Consider the following 14,062-nt stretch of genomic DNA (forward strand, 5'->3'; position numbering starts at 1 on the left):
CAAAACATTGAGTTCTTCAAAGTTTACAGAATTCCTAAGACAGTTTGGACTTGTGGATAGAGAAGTTGTTGATAAGGGGGAGTGTTGAAGTCAGCAGCTCATCTACTCCTACTTAAATGAGCCACCATTACAACAGTAATTAACAACCCCCTAATAGTATATACCTACCTCATAACAAAGCTTATATATATCAANGAATATTTTAGAAATATCAAATTTTATTTTAGATAGGATGGAACAATCTACATGCTCCTAGGAGCAACACGAAATAAAATCATGTACATTCTAATTAAAGAAGAAAAAAATTAGAAATCCAGATAGAATAGATAAATGCCTTACCTATTTTTTTTCCCTTTTTGCCATTTTAAGTAACTAAGTAAATTCAAATTCGTGCCCTCGTATCAAAGATTTATAATGCACTCTTTTAAAAAAATTCGAAAAAAGAAATATTTAGTTTCTTTTCCAAAGGAAACTAATTAACTATTCCTTTGAAGCCAATATGTACATTCCCATGTTCGTATTTGAGCGGACATAGTGAAAATTCAACATATCGTTTCCGGTAAAATAGGAATCTTTAGGATATATTGTTGAAGTCAGCAGCTCATCTACCCCCACCTAACTCAAACCACCATTACAACAGTAATTAACATGCCCCTAATAGTATATATCTACCACATAACAAAGTTTATAGATACCCCCTCCCCCAAGTTTGATTTGTAAGGCATCCAAGTAGCAAAGGATCATTCCAAGTAGCAAGAAAGAGAAAGAGAAAGAGAAAAACAAAGAGAGAAATAAAGAGAGAGAAATAGTGAATGGTTGTAAAAGAGTGTAGTGGTTTGTAGTAGAGAGAGTGTTTGTATTAGGGAGTATAGAAGATTGTACTACTAGATAAATAATAATAATATATTTCTTAGTGTCCACTACGTTTCTCAACTCAACGTGACCTATATCAGTCTGCACACGCGACCTAGAAAGATCACTGGAGTAGGCTTCCTAGTTAGTTTCTCGAAGAACAAATGCGAAAGGAATTTTTAGGGTCTAGTTGTACATATTTTTCGAGGATCAAACGAGAATAGGATTTTGAGGGCACAGTTGTATGTATTTTCCTCTCATAATGATACCTTCTTGATGATCATTTTAACATATCTAAGTATCTCATTGAGATTGAGTCATATACTAGTGAGGGTTTAGCTTGCCTACACTGCTATGATTGGGCTCGAATGCATGCTTGAGTTACAGTGCTGTTATGAGCGTCTGATGTACGCCTCGAGGTCATAGTTGCACGCACCCAATCTCGCGTGATGTTATATATGATTCATAGAGTTTGTCTCGAACTCGATCTTCCAATCAATACATTTTTTTTTTTTTGATAGTCGCCTTGGAATTTCTCACTCTATTCTAATACGTTATCCCTAGAGTTTTTGTTGGAGCATGAAAGAAAAATTACATTTTTGTTTGATTGGAAATAATGGGAGCAAAGTTTCTATGGGGGTAACGTAGATCATATTTAACAAAGTAATTTACGATTCTATTAAGGCCAAGTCAGTGTTTCAGGAAACATCTGCAAAGAAATAAGTAATGCCTAAACTTGTATATCTAATTCAGTACCAGTACCGACTATATTAAGAAGACCATCAATCAATTAGGCTGACTCAATTAATGGAGGATAATTGTTTTGCAAAGTCATTTAGTGTTAGGTACCAAATTTAATTAATTGTTGTTGATTGAAAGGAAATTAATATTGTTTGCCTGAAACTAAGACACCAGTTACGCACTTGGTTTTAGGTCGGATTTGATTCTGTTTCTAATTTATTTAATTTTGAAGGCCTTAGCGTGACCCCATCCCTTTTTCTTTTCTTTAATGACGAAACCACCTACGACGTACTCAATAAGGTGAGCTACGCGGAAGGAAAGTGAAGCCCATCACATAATGAAGCATACAAAAAGGAAATCCCAAAGACCTTATTGGAACAACCTTTGACTTGGGGGTGTGATGGTGTAATCTAATTTATTGCGGCAGTTGCCAAAAAGTCATTTCAGAGTCTCCAAGTTTTGAAATGTTTGTGCATCTACTAGGCCCTATATGGAATTTAGCCAACCAAACCACACAAGTAAAAAATAAGGTATCCTAAACGGAAAATTTCGTCTAGGATACTCAGAATTCCGTCTAGGATGTATATCCAAGACGGAATTCCGTCTAGAATACGCGTCTAGAAAGTTTCCGTTTAGGATGTAGTATTCTAGACGGAATTTCCGTCTAGAATACATCCTAGACGGATTATTCTAGACGGAATTCAAAACCGTCTAGGATACATCCTAGACGGATATCCTAGACGGATTATCCTAGACGGAATTTCCGTCTAGAATACTACATCCTAGACGGAAAAAAATTCAAGGGACATTCGACATTTAATAAAAAGCTAGGACAGAGAACAACTTTACCACTTACGTATTAAATATCTCTTCTTATTAGTTTCTTCCCAAGAAATCGGCTCTTAATGATTAAAAATGATCAGACAATTAAGTCTATCCCGCACCCTGAACCAATCAAGCAGCATTCATCCTGTAAGAGGACAACACGAAAATGACCACTCCATTATTAATATTTATGCCCCCATTGGATTAAAGTATGAGGTCAGTGCTGAGCTTGAGGGTGAGCATTTTGTTTCTAAGCATTGATATGTCCTAAGAGCATTGGATGAACATGTCATTAGGTAATGGCATACGTACAAATTATATACAACGGCTTGTGAGGAAGGAAAAGTCCGAATCTGAATCTGTCAAAGATATATGTCGGGATAATTGTCTAAATTTGACCCAAAAAGGAAAAAAGACATAATGATCTATGAGGTCATGAACCAATTTATAAAAGGTCAGCCGATCTAAAATGGTCGACGACACATGTACTGAGGTTTGTAGGCCCAACGGGTCTATGATCCAAAAGTACAACATGTAAATGGAAAATGACAATAGCTAGATAAGAATGACAACTATACAAATCTGTACAAGAGAAATTAGCATATACAGTCCAAATCAAGGCTATTCTAAACCGCCAATCTGAGGAAATTAGCATCATCACCGTCGTCGTTTTACCCAAATCATGATGAAATCTACGTATACAGTCCAAATCAAGAGGTATGTGAACCTCTCCCCCCAAGCAGAAAAAGCCACTACATACAATTCATCGGTGGTTGTTTTCAAAATTGTCCTTTTTTATTCCCCCCCGCCCTCACCCTTCGGGCTAGTGGCTCATATCTCTTTACGCAGTGTTGGCTCATGATCTGGATTGTGGAGCTATAAATATTATTGGTGCCCGTACATCACATATGAATATCTTTATGTGCTAGAACAGAAAACAAGCTCATGACAAAGTTGTTGTGCGTAACGAAAATTTCGGCAGCACCTCCGGTGCGCAAGGTGCACAACAAGAGATTAGATCGTAAGAATTCCTGTCTCACCAATGAAACAAGAATCTAAAGTGGATATCTCAACAAAGTGAGATATCGGCTCTTCCTCTCATTAGTTCTAGGACTGACCTGTCGAGGGATCATACAAGCTATTACAAATCACGACAAGAACACAAATTTTACGTGGTTCGGCAAATAGCCTACGTCCACGGGGCAAGGAGGAGGAGATCTACTATTAGAGGGAGAGATACAACTAGGGTTTACAATCTTACAATCTAAACCCTCTCAAACAAACTCTCAAATCCCTCTTACAAATATTCTCTCAAAGGGATACAAAAAAAAAACCTAAACAAAAGACTGTGTCAGCCTCTGCGTTCGCACCCTTTGCAATTGCTCCTTCTGCTTTTCGTACGCCGTCCTTTCACGAGTCCAGCAGCAAACCTCCTTACCACTTCTTCGCACAACCCTAAATAAAAAACAAGTTGATATATATAGTTGCACAGAGAAAGTCGGGTGGGCCTGGATTTTTCACCTCACGCGGTTTGCATCACAACACACTCACTTCACGTGGGTTGGCCCCACTCATCTACACACGTTCTCATTAACGTGGTGGCCCACGTTCACAATTCTCCACCTCGGTGAAGTTTCTTCCAAAAACTGAACCGACACCAAAGCAACCAAATGTCCCACGTGTTGTGTCCAGTACGCCGTGAACCCGAACGAGAGTCCAAACAATCTCACCCCCATCAAAATCAACTAATCCAAACCGGCTGTATCGTAAAGACTGCCTACGTATCCTCTTGGCCAAGGAATCAAGCCGTCCGTAGTTCATCCAAATGGCCTCCAAAGGCCTCAACACCGAAGAATGTTCAAAAGCTCCAAACAATGACCAAATTTCACTCCTGAAACAACTTTGGTCAACATATCCGCAGGGTTGTCCTTCGTGTGGACCTTCTCCAATATGACGTCTCCTTCATCCAAAACGTCACGAACAAAATGGAATCTGACATCGATATGCTTTGTACGTGCATGATAAACCTGGTTCTTCACCAAATAGATAGCTGACATGCTATCACAATATACCCGAAGGGTCTCCTGTGTGATCCCCAAGTTCTCTAATAATCCCTCCAACCACAAAGCCTCCTTCACAGCTTCAGTCAACGCCATATACTCTGCCTCCGTAGTGGAGAGAGCCACTGTAGACTGAAGTGTGCATCTCCAACACACCGGTGCTCCTGTTAGTGTAAACACATACCCTCTAGTAGACCGGCGCTTGTCCAAATCCCCCGCATAGTCAGAATCTACGTAACCAATACAATCCTGCCCGTTCTTCTCATTCTTATGAAATACCAAACCAACATCCACGATAACTTTGATATACCGTAGAATCCACTTCACGGCCTCCCAATGACCCTTCCCGGGGTCGTGCATGTACCTAGATACCATGCTCACGGCCTGTGACAAATCTGGCCTTGTACACACCATCGCATACATCAAGCTACCCACAGCATTGGCATATGGAACTTTGGACATGTATTCACGGTCTTCAACTGAAACAGGTGACATCTTAGCTGATAGCTTAAAGTGGGGAGCTAATGGAGTACTCATCGCCTTGGCATTGCCATCATATAACTGAATTTCTTCAGTATCTTCTGCAAGTAACTCCTCTGTGTCAACTTCAACCTCCCCAAGATCCTTCATCTCAAATTCGGATGATAGCTCATTTTTCAACTTTCTAATAGCTGAAGTATTCCTGGAAGCTATGAGCATATCATCAACATATAACAACAAATAGATATACTCACCATTCTGTAACTTGTGCATGTAAACACACGGGTTATATGGGCTCCTCGTGTACCCTCGGCCAATCATAAATCCGTCGAATCTCTTGTACCATTTTCGCGGTGATTGCTTCAATCCGTAAAGAGACTTCTTCAGCTTACATACTAATTCTTCCTTTCCTGTAGCTTTGAACCCCATAGGTTGTGTCATGTAGATCTCCTCTTCTAAATCTCCATGTAGAAAGGCTGTTTTCACATCCATCTAGACCAAATCCAAATCCAGCTATGCCACCAATGCCAATAAAATACGAATCGACGAATGTTTCACAACAGGTGAAAATACCTCATTGTAATCAACGCCCTCTAGCTGTGCATATCCTTTGGCAACTAATCTGGCTTTGAATCTAATTTTCCCAATAGAAGATCCTTCTTTCTTTGCATACACCCACTTGCATCCAATAGCCTTCTTTCCCTTCGGTAGCTTTGCAAGTTCCCACGTGTCGTTCTTATGAAGAGACTGCATCCCCTCCTCCATGGCTTCCCTCCACCTAATCGAATCAGAGCTTGACTCTACTTCCTTGAATGTAAAAGGAACCAAATCATCAACGACTTCTGCTGATAAAGCATATGCAACCATGACATCGTTATATCTAGCTGGCCGACGAATGTTTCTTCTTGGTCTATTAGCTGCAATGGACTCCTGAACATGACCCTGTTCATGAGTCCCAACATCCATTGTATCCTCTAAATGCCCGGCTGTCATCCCATCTCCTTCCAGTGTCACCTCTGTAGGAGCCTTAATGGATACAATGTTATCTGGAGTGGGTGGAGTAACATCATCCTCCACCTGCTGCGATATCCCAACTGTATGGTCTTCCTCCACCTGCTGAGAAACTTGAGGCTTCATCATGTACGCCTCGTCAAATATGACATCCCTGCTAATAACTATCTTCTTGTCCTGTGGATCCCATAACTTGAAGCCTTTAACTCCATCTCTAAATCCCACAAAGACTGCTTTCCTCGCCCTCGGATTCAATTTACCATCACTGACATGGTAATAAGCTGTACACCCAAATATCCGAAGCAACTCATAGTCACTAGCTACCGAACCAGACCAACGCTCCAACGGAGTCTTTCCTTGTATCGCAGTGCACGCTCATAGTCACTAGCTACCGAACCAGACCAACGCTCCAACGGAGTCTTTCCTTGTATCGCAGTGCACGGCAACCTATTCACGAGATGGCTCGCATAAACCAACGCTTCGGCCCAAAAGGATCTTGGTAATCCACTCTGCGTCATCATACATCGCACCTTCTCCAGCAAGGTATGGTTCAATCTCTCAGCCACCCCGTTCTGTTACGGTATCTCACGTACTGTGAAGTGTCGCCTAATGTCGTGATCCCGGCAAAACTGCAGAAACGGATCACTCTTATACTCTCCACCGTTATCAGAACGTAGAGTTTTTATCTTTCTACCTGTCTGCAGCTCCACTTTCTTCTTCCACTCCATAAAAATATCCAGGACCTGATGTTTATGCTTCATCGGGTATATCCAATTTCTCCTGGAATAGTCATCAATGAAAGTGACAAAATAGTTAGCCCCACCAAGTGATGTGTGCTTGGAAGGGCCCCAAATATCTGTGTGAATATAGTCCAATATCCCTTGGGTATTGTGAATAGCGGTGCCGAATTTCACTCTTGTCTTCTTCCCAAGTATGCAATGTTCACACAGCTCCATCTTGCAGGTCTTCGCACCCTTCAATAGTCTCTGCTTCGCCAATACCTGCAGGGACTTATCACCAGTGTGTCCCAATCTCATATGCCATAAACTCGTAGTATCTTCCTCTGTAGTAATCGAAGCTACCAGACCCCCTGTTACTGTCTTGCCCTTCAAGTAGTAAAGGTTATTTTCCCTGACACATCGCATCATCACCATGGACCCCTTTGTGACCTTCAGAGTCGCATTCTCCAAGATCACCTTATAACCAGCTGCCTCCAAAGTTCCAAGCGAAATGATATTCTTCGTCAATTGAGGAACGAATCTCACTTCCTTCAGCTCCCGAGTCTCCCCGTCACACATCCAGATCCGTACTGTACCAATACCACCAATAGGGCATACGTGATCATTACCCATGAGCACGACATCCCCTCTTTCTAACTCCTCAAAGCTAGAGAACCAATCCCTCCTAGAGCAAATATGGTATGTAGCACCAGAATCCATCATCCACTCCGTAGAGTCAGCAGAACCAATCCCTCCTAGAGCAAATATGGTATGTAGCACCAGAATCCATCATCCACTCCGTAGAGTCAGCATAACAAACTGACGGTAGTACAGAACAGGAATAGCCTGAAGAATTTGTATCTGAATTGTCGTCACTAGCCTTGACAACATTCACTTCCGAAGCTTGTACAGCTTTCCCTTTATTCTTCCCGGCTTTATCTTTCAACTTTGGGCAGTCGTTCTTCCAATGTCCTTCTTCTTTGCAAAAGCGACATTGATTCCTACTAATATTTCTATGGCCACCTCTTGACTTCGATCTTGAGCGATCACCTGGACGACGGTTTGGACCACGACCTCGAACTGCTAAAGCATCTCTCGATGCCTTCTCGGAGGGTTCGCCATCACTCTTCCTCAACTCATAATTCACCAAAGCTGAGGTCACCTCCTTGTAGCTAACCGTAGTTCTTCCATTTATCATAGTGAGAACAGACGTTCCAAAATCATCCTCCGGCAACGAACACAATAGTAGTTTCGCCTTGTCTTCATCCTCAACCATGATATCTACATTGGCCATATCCGAAATTAGCTTCGTGAAGTTGTTAACATGCTCCCGAATGGAAACTCCCCTCTTCATCTTGAATTGGTAAAACCTCTTCTTCAAGTGAAGCCGATTCTCAATGCTCTTCGTCAGATACTTCTCATTGATTGTTTTCCACATTCTCTTCGTCGACGTCTCGTTCATTACGTCATAAATAAGATCCGGCGTCAAGCATGACCGAATAACTCCACAAGCCCTACTATTCATTTTCTTCCAAACCTTGTCCTCCATATCAGCGGGTTTCTCTTGTAACTCAAGAGTCTCCTCCAAATTTTGTGCATCCAAGGCGTCCATCACCTGACACCTCCACAAACCGAAATTGATCTTGCCGTCGAACTTCGGAACATCAATTTTTGTATTATTGATGCTCAGACTCTGTATCGCCTTCGAAAGAGACGATCCCGATGTGCTTGTTTCTCCCATGTTGTCGATCTAATCTTCAAATAGGAATCCTTCAGCGAATCCTTCAAACAAGCTCCCAAGTCCAACCCGGAGCTCTGATACCACTTGTTGTGCGCAGCGGAAATTTCGGCAGCACCTCCGGTGCGCAAGGTGCACAACAAAAGATTAGATCGAAAGAATTCCTGTCTCACCAAGGAAACAAGAATCTGAAGCGGATATCTCAACAAAGTGAGATATCGGCTCTTCCTCTCATCAGTTCTAGGACTGACCTGTCGAGGGATCCTACAAGCTATTACAAATCACGACAATAACACAAATTTTACGTGGTTCGGCAAATAGCCTACGTCCACGGGGCAAGGAGGGGGAGATCCACTATTAGAGGGAGAGATACAACTAGGGTTTACAATCTTACAATCTAAACCCTCTCAAACAAACTCTCAAATCCCTCTTACAAATATTCTCTCAAAGGGATACAAAAAAAAAAAACCTAAACAAAAGACTGTGTCAGCCTCTGCGTCCGCACCCTTTGCAATTGCTCCTTCTGCTTTTCGTACGCCGTCCTTTGCACAAGTCCAGCCGCAAACCTCCTTACCACTTCTTCGCACAACCCTAAATAAAAAACAAGTTGATATATATAGTTGCGCAGAGAAAGTCGGGTGGGCCTGGATTTTTCACCTCACGCGGTTTGCATCACAACACACTCACTTCACGTGGGTTGGCCCCACTCCTCTACACACGTTCTCATTAACGTGGTGGCCCACGTTCACAAAAGTCACTCGTTAGGTCATGATCAAGAAAATGAGGCTCATTTGCGTTGCAAGTGCCTTCAGATCTCCATGTTACAAAGCTACAAATTAACAAGCCAAACGAGTTCCATTTGGTTCAAAAAGATTGCATGCTTATGCTATAATACATCCTACCATCATCGCTTGTGGCAACCAACAAAAGCTTGTAGTATTACATATAAAATAATCTCCACTAGATTTTGGCTTTGAGTTGCTTGTGTATTTCAAACGTGAATGTGGACCATTGGCCAAAACTAAAACAGTATGAGTGGGGCAACCCAGTATTGCATCAGTGAACATCCAGTGGCCAGTGGGTGATAGACTAAAGTTACCTTTGTTCACGTGAGGATCCATCAAATATATTGTATGATTTGATCATGCTTAAAAAAAAGAAAAAAAAAGAAAAAGAGGATGTCACATGGGGGCTTAATTAACTCATTTAGGTTTATTTCAATTGGAAACTCTCATGATGACGTTTAAAACTAGAAAAGATTGGAGGAAAAGACATGCCAGATATGAGAATCAATAGAAAGGAGATGACTTGAACTTGGATCAACTTGAGGATGAGGACAATGCACATTTAACCAAAACACTTTCAATGATGCATGGAACGGATTCCTCCAATAAAAAAGCTAAAGGCGGGTTATTGGTTGGGACAAGTTGGGTTAAGTTAGATAATTGTTTTGATGAAACAATTTTATTTCGTTGGGATATTTTGAATGGTGTATAGTTGGGTAATTTAGGATAATTGGACAATTTGAAGCTTTGATTTGACTATTTATATGAGATAATTGATGATGTGGTACATTATTAAAGAACAATACATATCTATCAATTAAGTCTAGATTAATTTACCTAATTGATTTAGCATATTATTTGGTATGTTATTATAATATAACACATTATTTTACTTTATACTAAACTATAATATATTATATTATAATTACTAATTAATATAACTATATTTAATGTTATTAATTAATATAATATAATATATTATATAATATGATATATTATATAATAATTGATATAATTTACAAAAAATTATATTTAGTATAATGTTTTAATAATCTAATATTTAATCAAATATTATAATATTTTGTTTAATTCAATATAATATTATTTAAAATATTATATTATTATTAAAAAATTATATTATATTTTATTTTATGATAATTACTATAATTTAAATAGAATAATTAATGACATGGCTCCTTATTTTAATATAATATTTATAATAACCTTAATATACTATTAATATGTTCAATATTATTAACTAAAAAATATGATTAAATAATATAATATACTATATTAATTTATATATATTATCATACTTTGATTGTCCCAAATTTAAGAATAGGGTAATTTTTGGATGTTGGGATAAAAAGTTTGTATAGAAGTGAGATATTTTTGGAAAAAGTGGGGTTAATTGATCCAATCTTATAGTCTCAATGAATAACAGCTTAAAGTGAAATCTCAATCTTATTGTCCTAATGAATAACGCTCTAAAGTAAAGTCCCAAAAATTATCACAGTTATCCCAAAATTACACCAACCAATAACCCCCCCCCTAAGGAGGTGTTTGGATGCATCGGTGAAACTAGTATTCATGACATAATATGAAAAGTAGTTATCCACATCACCACTTAACATTGAGTATTTACATTGTTTGGTTAGGAATCATTGTGAATCTTAAAATAAATAGTATACCTTATTTGGATAGCATAATGTAAACTTGGAAAGTAATAGTTAAGTGTACCATATTAAAATGTTTAATTTATAATGGATAGGATTACCCCCATGATACAAAAAACACTCTAATAATCCAAATTATCTTTCCTAACTAGTAGCAATCGGAATGATTAATTTAAGACAACTCATAAGAATGTAGGGACCTTATTGTAATTTTAATTATTTGAGGGACTAATTTTGAAAATTATCAAGAATGGAACCTAATACTAATTCAAAGATTTTAGGGGCTTATTCAAAGTTTGAAAGATTAAGGGACTAAGTTGAAAAGGAAAAGAAATAATTTATGGTCATTATAATCACACGGAGTACAATAAACAAGGTTTTGATTTTTTTTGTATTCATTTTTTTTATCCAGCTGACACTGTCAGTTTTCCAACAAAATCAAATTTTGCTTTCGGCTACACCTCGTCAAAATGTGTCAGTTTTTCATGTCAAAGAAGATTCAAACAAACATTGTAAAGTAATGAAAGCTAACCGTGGGACCCATTAACTGATAGCTTTGCCCGATTTCATTGTAAAAAAATGCAACCAAACAGACCCTAAAGTTGTAGATCCCACCAGAACAATCTATAGAAATGAAACACTCTATCTACACCATAAATAAAAGAGTTGTAATTTCTAAACTAGCTCTCTAATCGCCTGTGAATTATATAGATTATCCTCTTATAGGATGATCTTATAGAAGCCATACACTTAAATTGATTTTTTTGGATAAATGTGAAGTACTCATGTTTTAAAAGATTAACTCTTCTTTTTCTTTTCTTTTTTTTTTTTGGTTCTTTAAGAAGAACTATTCTAGTAACGTGCGTTCTATTATTCTAGGAACAAGTTTATCAACAAAACATAGACAAAAGAGTAAATAAATTTGGGGCTAATTACGCTTATACTCTTTGTAGTATCACTGTTTTAAACTTTCTACGCCCTATAGTTTCATTGTTGCAGATAATAACCCTTTGTAGTATTGCTGTTTTAAACTTTCTACCCATATAGTTTCATTGTTGCAAATAACCCCTAAGTTAAATTCTTATGGCTCTTTTACCCTGCGATTGATTCACTAAGTTTACTCGTGGGTAATATCTGCCAAAGTTTCATCAAAGGTAAAAGAGCAAAAACAATTTGACCCAAAAGGTCCATGCGTGACAATGAAAATACAAGAATAGTAAGTTCAAGACAACGATACTATGGACGTCCATGCGCAGTTAGTTCATAAATTTATTAGGCACGGAACTTATGTCTGGGTAAACTTTTTTTTTTTATCTTTTTCTTTTGGGAAAAATGTGTCCAGACCCTAAAAGTGGGAACTTCGTGTGACGAGGCTCCTTGTATTTTGCCACATGTGGAATAACCCCAAAAAGTGACGTTTAATGTTTCAAGCCCCCTCCACGTTAACATTATACTAAAAGCAGAATGTATTTTGGAAAAAAACCGATATCGTCCTTCTCTTTCTTCTCCAGACGAGGCCTCGTCCAAAAACAGTAGTCACTTCTCATTAATGCGATATGATGGAAGAAATGGAGGGAAATTTCCCCCCTTTTTTTGACTCCATCATGAGCAATAACTATTTAGTTATCTATTACTCCCCCTCAGACGAAAATTCTCTCCATTACTCTCTCCATTACTCTTACATTCCCTTCAAAATGGCTGAGAATGACATCATCTGCATTGTTTCTTCGGGGTATAAAGCGGTATTCTTAAAGATTAACTTTTCAACCACCATCTTGAATCTCAAGTTTGATGTGGCAGAGAGGTTAGATCTTCCATATGAGTCATTAATTTTGTCATACGAAGATGAAACAGTTGGAAGCTTAAAATTTTCCATTGAGAACGAGGGGGATCTGACGTCTATGGTGGAGCATTGCCACAATCTTAGACTGAAAGAGGTTCACATGCAAGCTTTTAAAGAAGAAGATGATTCTTCGAATAAACAAGAAAACGAGCAAGTCTGACAAGACATGTAGGTTAACTGTAAAATCAATTAACTTTAGTTCTAATCGTCTTCTTGTTAGTTCTATGCTAGGTTTAACTGGACTTCAGTTCTAATTCGATCGTATGCTAGTTGTAATCTTGGTCCTGTTAGTTCTAATCGATTTATCGTTAAGCGGTTCTTTGTTAGGCTCCATATGTTAGTTCTAATGGTTTCTTTGTTAGTTCTAATCGTTATTTTGTTAGTTCTACTAGATTTATTATTAGTTCTATCTCTAGTTCCATATGCTGAAAGCGCTGTAAAGTTTGTTAGTTCTAATCTATATCTTGTTAGTCCTAATGGTTATATTGTTAGTTCTAATAGCTATTATTTCAGTTCTATACAATTTATTGTTAATTTTAGCGCAAGTTCAATGTGTGGTCGAGTATGTTAGCTCTAATCAATGCACTGTTAGCTCTAATGGTTTTCTTGTTAGTTCTTGCTAGTTCTAATTGATTCTAACCGCAAGCAGTTGACGTTTTTACTTTTTAGCTTTTGGTATCATTTGTTGTAGTTTATGATTATTTTTTTTATGTTCTTAATATTTGTAGCGCTTCCAGCAGTTTGAACTCAAAAAGTATAGACTGTGGCCCGCTGATGTTGTCGTCCACAAGTGTTCCAGATAAGAATCCCAATGACAATCCTTCCGGAGATAATGTTTTGTTGATTGATGACATGATTAGCAGATCAAAGAGGATTCCTGCTTGGTGGCACACAGCTTTAACCGGTGAGGGACAACAATTTGAAAGTACGAAGGAGTTAAGATTGGCCTTGCTATACTACTCCATGGCAAAAAAAATCAAATACGAGTTTAGGAAGAATGAACCGAAGCGTATTCGAGTTTTTTGTCGGTTTAAGGAAACCAAAAATTACCCGTGGATGTTATTTGCCTCTCCACCGAAAAATGATAATAGACTTGAAATAAAAAGGTTCGTGGACAATCACAATTATGGGCAACATGGCAATAATACAAGTCAATCTAGAACCTCTCGGCAATTCATTGCTACTCAATTACAACTCATGTTAAAGGTACGACCGGATATACGACCTATTGACGTTCAAAAGGAGTTTCTAAGTTCGTACGGGTTTAGGATCGATTATAGTAAGATTTGGTGGGGTAAAGAAAGAGCACAAGAGAAATTACATGGTGATGCG

Source organism: Asparagus officinalis, chromosome 7 (assembly GCF_001876935.1).
Source record: "Asparagus officinalis chromosome 7, Aspof.V1, whole genome shotgun sequence".
NCBI lineage: Eukaryota > Viridiplantae > Streptophyta > Magnoliopsida > Asparagales > Asparagaceae > Asparagus > Asparagus officinalis.